This window comes from Poecilia reticulata, chromosome 16 (assembly GCF_904066995.2).
Source record: "Poecilia reticulata chromosome 16, P_reticulata-male-v2, whole genome shotgun sequence".
Taxonomy (NCBI): domain Eukaryota; kingdom Metazoa; phylum Chordata; class Actinopteri; order Cyprinodontiformes; family Poeciliidae; genus Poecilia; species Poecilia reticulata.
In genome coordinates this window covers 13573519-13582708 of record NC_088845.1, presented here as the reverse complement: position 1 = coordinate 13582708, position 9190 = coordinate 13573519, and positions in this window count along the sequence as shown.

Here is a 9190-nt window from a genome sequence, read left to right as displayed (position 1 = left end):
CCCTCCTGTGATCTAGTTGTGCTTCCAGTTGAACTGATCTAACGCCTTCTGTTGTCTGGATTCTTTCAGATGTCCCTGTGACTACAAGTTTGGCTATATTCCCGAGTTTCCCTTGTGACGCCGTGGATATATTACCCATTGGTGCCCAAGACCACCCACTTGCCTTTCTCCGTTGAAAAGAAAAGAAGACTCCTCTGTGTCTGGAAATCCAAGCTGGCAGTCCGCTCGCTCGCTCCGTGACACATTCTCCACCGCAGTATGACCTCAACCTCCAGCCCAGATTCTCAGCGCCTTTTTAAGACTTTATAGTTGGTGTTCAGATATTAATCTTGTCTTTCAATGACGCACAACTATCAAGTGATATTTTAAAATTTCCTGTCAACTTAAAAAAAAATTTAACTCAAAAACTCAGCGGGCCGATGAATGACTGCCAAGCGTCCCAACCACTGCGTTTAACAAGTTTTCTGGGGGTAAAACCTGAATGTGTTTCAATTGTTACTGAAATACATGAACTTTTTAAGTATTTTACACTATTTTACACGTTTACCCCTAGAGGGGTCACGAGTGGTGCTGGTGCTCATCTGCAGTGGTGGTGAACACACACACATCTAGGGAGAATTTAGAAAGACCAGTTAACCTAACAGTGATGTTTTTGGACTGTGGGATGAAGCCGGAGTACCTGGAGAGAACCCACCATGCACTGGGAGAACAAGCAAACTCCATCCAGAAAGACCCCAGGAATCGAACCCAGGACCTTCTTGTTGCAAGGTGACAGTGCTACTACCAACCAGGGGCGTCATATAGGGGGGAAAAGTTAGGAAAATTCCAAGGGCCCCTGACCAACAGGGGGCCCTCCACATTTTTTTCTTTCATAGAAATTAAATAAAAATGGGGCCCTGTCAATTACAAAATTAATCATATTGTGTTTTCTAAAATTGTTTTTAGCAATAAAAATCAAATGTTACCACTCCCAGACCAAAAAGCACACATCCATATTTGGACTGAATCCTCCCCTGGATCCTCCTGGATCTGCATGAAATGCAATCTAGAAACAACCAATCAGTAGCAGGAGAGTTTTAGTGCTGTCAATCACCATCTCATGTGGCTGCTCATCCTCCCTCTCCTTGCTCTGTGCTATGCTGCAGCTAGCACTGCCTGTTGTGAATGCTCATTCTGGTTAGCATAGCTACCAGTGATGGCAGATAAACGGTTTTTCTGTAACGATAAGTTGTTTCTCCCCCATTAGCATATTTAGCAGTGAGTGAATGAAGTTGATTAACAGCGCTAAGAGCGTCCTGCTGGTTCTGATTGGTTGTTTTGGCCAGAACATTGCGTTTCTATAGCTAGCAATAGTAGTTCAGGAAGGAGATGGAGGTAGGGATGCCACCCATCCCGTAAAATACGGAATCGTCCCATATTTGGGAGAAGAACTGCAGACCCGTCAGAACCTAAAACACATCTCTTCATCCCTCAATCATCTGCCGAGGCTCATAGGGATATTCTAATGCATGAATGATTGCTCTACGGATCACTTTTTAAAAACAAAAAACACCGCCATAAAATAATGTCTATCACTGCAGTGGAAGTCCCACCCAATGAGAGTAGGGTGACGCGCCATGGGGAGCGTCCCTTATTTTAATTTCTGAAAGGTGGCAACCCTAAATGGAGGAGATTGTTTTCACAGATCATCTGTAACAGCCTGCTACGACATCGTGACAGCTTTAACAAATATAGAAAAAACATTTTTATTAAAGTTGTATTCCGCAGCTTGAATAAAATGCAACTACGTGGCATTTTTTGAGAAGTCTGGCTTGCTTTATGTATATTTTGCACATTGCCTATGACTGTTGCTTGTGGGGAGAGACATTTCAGTAATAGAAAAAAAGGAAGCAACCTACTTGCATACAGTATGTAAACGGCTGCATGTAAAATTCATAAGCAACTGAAGGCTCGACAACTGAAGGCTCGACAACTGAAGGCTCAACAACTGAAGGATGGACAACTGAAGGATGGACAGCTGAAGGATGGACAGCTGAAGGCTCGACAACTTAAGGTTCGACGTCTGAAGGCTCGACAACTGAAGGCTCGACATCTGAAGGCTCGACAACTGAAGGGTCGACATCTGAAGGCTCGACAACTGAAGGCTCGACAACTGAAGGATTGACATCTGAAGATTTGACAACTGAAGGATAGACATCTGAAGGCTCGACAACTGAAGGCTCGACAGCTGAAGGTTCGACAGCTGAAGGCACGACAACTGAAAGTTTGACATCTGAAGGCTTGACAACTGAAGGTTCAACATCTGAAGGCTCGACAACTGAAGGATTGACATCTGAAGGTTTGACAACTGAAGGATAGACATCTGAAGGCTCGACAACTGAAGGCTCGACAGCTGAAGGTTCGACAGCTGAAGGCACGACAACTGAAAGTTTGACATCAGAAGGCTTGACAACTGAAGGCTCGACATCTGAAGGCTCGACAACTGAAGGACAGACATCTGAAGGCTCGACAACTGAAGGCTCGACAGCTGTAGGTTCGACAGCTGAAGGTTCGACAGCTGAAAGGCACGACAACTGAAAGTTCGACATCTGAAGGCTCGACAACTGAAGGCTCGACATCTGAAGGGTCGACAACTGAAGGGTCAACATCTGAAGGCTCGACAACTGAAGGCTCGACAACTGAAGGCTCGACAACTGAAGGCTCGACATCTGAAGGCTCGACATCTGAAGGCTCGACAACTGAAGGATAGACATCTGAAGGCTCGACAACTGAAGGACAGACATCTGAAGGCTCGACAACTGAAGGCTCGACAGCTGTAGGTTCGACAGCTGAAGGTTCGACAGCTGAAAGGCACGACAACTGAAAGTTCGACATCTGAAGGCTCGACAACTGAAGGCTCGACATCTGAAGGGTCGACAACTGAAGGGTCAACATCTGAAGGCTCGACAACTGAAGGCTCGACAACTGAAGGCTCGACAACTGAAGGCTCGACATCTGAAGGCTCGACATCTGAAGGCTCGACAACTGAAGGATAGACATCTGAAGGCTCGACATCTGAAGGCTCGACAACTGAAGATTCGACATCTGAAGGCTCGACAACTGAAGGTTCGACATCAGAAGGCTCGACAACTGAAGGCTTGACAACTGAAGGTTCGACACCTGAAGGTTTGACATCTGAAGGTTTGACAACTGAAGGATAGACATCTGAAGGCTCGACGTCTGAAGGATTGACATCTGAAGGTTTGACAACTGAAGGATGGACATCTGAAGGCTCGACAACTGAAGGATAGACATCTGAAGGCTCGACAACTGAAGGCTCGACAGCTGAAGGTTCGACAGCTGAAGGCACGACAACTGAAAGTTCGACATATGAAGGCTCGACGTCTGAAGGCTCGACATCTGAAGGCTTGACAACTGAAAGTTCGACATCTGAAGGCTTGACGTCTGAAGGCTCGACGTCTGAAGGCTCGACACCTGAAGGCTCGACAACTGAAGGCTCGACAACTGAAGGCTCAAAAATTTAAGGATTTATATCTGAAGGTTTGACAACTGAAGGCTCGACAACTGAAGGATAGACATCTGAAGGTTCGACGTCTGAAGGCTCGACGTCTGAAGGCTCGAAGTCTGAAGGCTCAACATCTGAAGGTTCGACAACTGAAGGCTCAGCACCTGAAGGCTCGACAACTGAAGGCTCGACAACTGAAGGCTCGACGTCTGAAGGCTCGACGTCTGAAGGCTCGACAACTGAAGGGTCGACAACTGAAGGGTCGACAACTGAAGGGTTGACATCTGAAGGCTCGACGTCTGAAGGCTCAACGTCTGAAGGCTGGACAACTGAAGGCTCAGCATCTGAAGGATGGACATCTGAAGGCTTGACAACTGAAGGTTCGACGTCTGAAGGCTCGACGTCTGAAGGCTCGACAACTGAAGGTTCGACGTCTGAAGGCTCGACAACTGAAGGTTTGACGTCTGAAGGCTCGACAACTGAAGGACAGACATCTGAAGGCTTGACAACTGAAGGCTCGACATCTGAAGGCTCGACAACTGAAGGACAGACATCTGAAGGTTCGATGTCTGAAGGCTCGACGTCTGAAGGCTCAACGTCTGAAGGCTCGACAACTGAAGGCTCAGCAACTGAAGAATGGACATCTGAAGGCTTGACAACTGAAGGTTCGACGTCTGAAGGCTCGACGTCTGAAGGCTCGACAACTGAAGGTTCGACGTCTGAAGGCTCGACAACTGCAGGACAGACATCTGAAGGTTCAATGTCTGAAGGCTCGACGTCTGAAGGACAGACATCTGAAGGTTCGATGTCTGAAGGCTCGACAACTGAAGGGTCGACAACTGAAGGGTCGACATCTGAAGGGTCGACAACTGAAGGCTCAAAAATTGAAGGATTTACATCTGAAGGTTTGACAACTGAAGGCTCGACATCTGAAGGCTCGACAACTGAAGGACAGACATCTGAAGGTTCGATGTCTGAAGGCTCGACGTCTGAAGGCTCGACGTCTGAAGGCTCAACGTCTGAAGGCTCGACAACTGAAGGCTCAGCAACTGAATGATGGACATCTGAAGGCTTGACAACTGAAGGTTCGACATCTGAAGGTTCGACGTCTGAAGGCTCGACAACTGAAGGTTCGACGTCTGAAGGCTCGACAACTGAAGGTTCGACGTCTGAAGGCTCGACAACTGAAGGACAGACATCTGAAGGTTCGATGTCTGAAGGCTCGACGTCTGAAGGCTCGACGTCTGAAGGCTCGACGTCTGAAGGCTCGACGTCTGAAGGCTCGACGTCTGATTGCTCGACGTCTGAAGGTACGACAACTGAAGGCTCAAAATTTGAAGGATTTACATCTGAAGGTTTGACAACTGAAGGCTCGACATCTGAAGGCTCGACAACTGAAGGACAGACATCTGAAGGTTCGATGTCTGAAGGCTCGACATCTGAAGGCTCAACGTCTGAAGGCTCGACAACTGAAGGCTCAGCAACTGAAGGATGGACATATGAAGGCTTGACAACTGAAGGTTCGACATCTGAAGGCTCGACGTCTGAAGGCTCGACAACTGAAGGTTCGACGTCTGAAGGCTCGACAACTGAAGGTTCGACGTCTGAAGGCTCGACAACTGAAGGACAGACATCTGAAGGTTCGATGTCTGAAGGCTCGACGTCTGAAGGCTCGACGTCTGAAGGCTCAACGTCTGAAGGCTCGACGTCTGAAGGCTCAACGTCTGAAGGCTCAACGTCTGAAGGCTCGACAACTGAAGGCTCAACAACTGAAGGATGGACAACTGAAGGATGGACAGCTGAAGGATGGACAGCTGAAAGCTCGACAACTTAAGGTTCGACGTCTGAAGGCTCGACAACTGAAGGCTCGACAACTGAAGGATGGACATCTGAAGGCTCGACAACTGAAGGTTCGACAACTGAAGGTTCGACAACTGAAGGCTCGACATCTGAAGGATCTTCAACTGATGGCTTGACAACTGAAAGCTCGACAACTGAAGGCTCGACAACTGAAGGCTCGACATCTGAAGGCTCGACAGCTGAAGGCTCGACAGCTGGAGACTCTGGCTCACTGGAACGGCACAAGCTGGAAGCCCTGGGACAAGCGGAGGGCTAAGAGATCCTTGTCGCTGGAATCGGATGTGGCATGGGGAGGCTTCTTGGGTCCGGAATCAACATAAGCACAGAAAAGCATCATCGGTCCATTTTTGACGGAGGCACAGAGAGACAAGACACTATTGGCCCTAACTGAGAGAAATGGCATCTCACGGCATTAACAGCACCAGAAAAAAACCTTGAAACAAAGCTGGCTCTCTTTTTCTGGTGCTTTTTTAGGTGACTTTCTAGACACCACACGATCGCATCGTCGACCTCCTCTTTCTTTATGAAGGACAGCACCCATCCAGCAGACCCGCAGCGTTTAGTGATATCCCTAAAAACCTTTTTACTTAGGGCAGGAATCCATTTCTGCTGGATTTTGTATTGCCGTCCCTCAAATTCAGCCCAGATTTGGTCGACAATGCGATCATGTGTCTCTCTCAGGTAGCTAAGACTCCAACGTTTCTTTGACTTCTTGATTCCTTGAGATATCAACAACTGTACAAAAAGGTGTACCGCGTCTTTTCGCTCTTCCTCGAGTGATTTCCTCATTGCTCTCAGTTCCTGGACGAACCAGATGACAGGATTCACCAGAGATCTAAATTCTAACCCCACCTTGAGCCACTCGTTGGGGTCCTGGTCATCTGAGGGAGATGTCACCATCGATATGATATGCTTTATAAAAAGCATGTTTAATACCTCTGTACACTCATCTTTTATATTCTTCTCAATACCCATGGCCTGGGCGAAGGCCTGAGAAACAATATTATCAAATGTGGCTTTCAAGTCCTGATATGTAAATCCCTGGTTCTCAACCAGGTCTAAAACCACATCTGAAAAGACATCTGTCAGATAATTCAAAAGATGTTCGGTGTTCTCTCTGATGTCCTCATATTCCAAAGTCAAATCGTCCCAATCTTCCTCTGGGATTTGTTGGTAATATTCCTCAATCGCGGGAATTGCAAGGTCATCCACTAAGACATGGAGATCTGCTCTTATTGAATTCATCAGCGCCATTTTCCTAGATTAAACGAGATCCTCTTCTCCTCGAACTGACTTGTAATGAGGTAGAATTTTATCAACAGGAGTTATATATGTGTTACATAACAAAGCGCTTGTGACATCACAAACTATGACGCATCAGCACAGAAATACATGCAGAGCAATGACGTAATCGGCATGCAAGTGTTCTGACGATCTGTGCTACCTCGTCACTTTGTCTTATCTGACCACTTCTTTTTCAGTAATGAGTAATCTAAGGCGTTACTATTCCAAATCCAGCAATCAGATAAAAGTTACTTATCCAAATCATGCGCGTTACTATTTTCTTTAGTAATGTCATTATATTTTCTCTGCGCATCTTGGGGAGCGACCGCCGTTTCTACGCTACATTTATCAGCTGATCAGTTGATGAGAAACATGAACAATGGACAGAGGAGGGAGATGCGCATTTTGTTGCTGGAAAATCAAGAACTATTTTGAGTTTCTGTCAAGTCCGATTATTATAAGTTACTTTGGGCTTGTTTTTTTTTAACGTCGCTAGCAAACGTAATGAGTCGCGGGTTGCGGTTTTTTGGGCTCGTTCTTGAACATGAAGTTCCTCATTTGGGCTTGGAAACAGTGGCGGAGCTAGACTTTTAAAGTTGGGGGGGCCAAGGGGAGGCCAGGACTACCTCTGGGGGGGCAAAATTTATAATGTGTGCGCGCACATCTATCTAGTCGATAGATAGACCAAACTAAATATATATATATATATATATATATATATATATATATATATATATATATATATATATATATATATATGATTTTTTTTCTTTGACGGACAACAAAAAAACTGTAGCGCAACCTCTGCTCCAAACTACGAATATTGTCGGCCCGTCTTCGGTTTTTCCTTTTTTTTTTTTTTCAGAGGATCAGTAAATACTGTAACTTATTGGTGTTTTACCATCACCACCAGGTATGAAGTGCTTTAGCCTTTGAGTTGCCCCACAGCCCAGCACAACTGAAACAACCGGTGTGAAGTAGCGAAGTACTTGTACTTCGTTACTTCACACCACTGCCTACCAGATTGTCAACAGGAATGGCATCCCGGACGGACAGATTGTGGTCTTGATGTACGATGACTTGACACAAAACGAGGCATGAGTTTGCTTTTCTTACTGTTTCTGTACTTCTCCTTTCTTCTAAAGAGTTCAGAAACTGTATGCCTATTATTCATTTCTTAATAAGTTATAAGACTACAAATGAACTTACACTAGGGATTGCTAACTGTTTACATTCGTGGTTCTCAAGCTGTGGTGCATGTACCACTGGTGGTACTTGGGATGGCTGTAGTTGCACTCAGGAGAAATATTATGTGCAATGCAAGAAATTAGCAGTACTGCAGTGAAAGAACAGATTCCAGCAGCTATTTATGTCATGTTCAGATTAATTTTGAAGTTGCAATGTGAATACGATTTCACCATGTTCCAGTTCCATGTCTGCAAAGAGGTGGGACTTACTGCTTGACGAGCTCAGTTATTAACGATATGTGCCAATTACAATGCATTTTTCCACATTTTTGCATAGAGCCGTGTGTGTGAAGCATTTAAAGAAATGCAAACGATCACAAGTGCAAATAAAAAGTTGTATTTTTATGACATGTAAGGATTTTATGCATGTCACAATTTTTCCCAGTCAAAATCCCAACTTCGATGGACTTTTTAGTAAATATTTTGAACTTCAAACTCCCAACTACAGTCATATATTTGATGAATTAATATTTAATTTCAAGGCAATAAGAAGCTTCTGATCAAACAAGCAATTCATTTTTCTAAGTATAATTTCAAGGACATAAAATCTGAGGGCGGCGGATGTAGATCCACCTCTGCATAGCAAAAACCACCAACACTTCTCTACCTACTGAGCCTAAAGGTTTAGCTCTGAAAAAGTTACGTGTAACCTTGGAAAATAATCCAGCAGGTAAACATAAATAATGTAGTTGGTGAAATCACTGGGAATCTGAGGTGTGAAAGACCTTGAAGCGGGCTGAGAACACTTTCTGCTTCTACTGCTGGGTTTCCTCAGGCCTGGCGCCCAGGATGAGACGAAACTCCATCTTAACTGTTTAATATTATGATAAATGGAGAGAAAATGTGATATCAGTGTGACTGGAGCAGGGAGTGAGGAAGTGGGATGTGAAATTAGATGGTGAATGTGTCGCCGGTGACAAACCCAAAGTGAGATGGAGAAAGCTTAATGGGAAGAGTGATATTCCTCCTGGGGGAGTTTTGCTGATGGCAGTGGCGCAACTACACATTATTCAGGTGGATGCGAAAACATAGATCGGCGCCCCCCACCACCCAACCTCCCGAGGGAAGGATCGTCAGGGTGAAGGAGCGACGCTCTCCCCCCGAGGCGACGATACGTGAAGGGTAAAACTCGCTACATTTACCTCGTTATGTGCGCGAGGTGAAGGAGCGTTACACGCGCCGAAGTGTATGGGAAAACAATCATCGGCGCGCCGCCCCCTCCAGACGGGGTTTTGGCGCCCCCTCTGGTGCTGCGCCCCTATGCGTTGCATACCCTGCATACCCACTTTTTGCG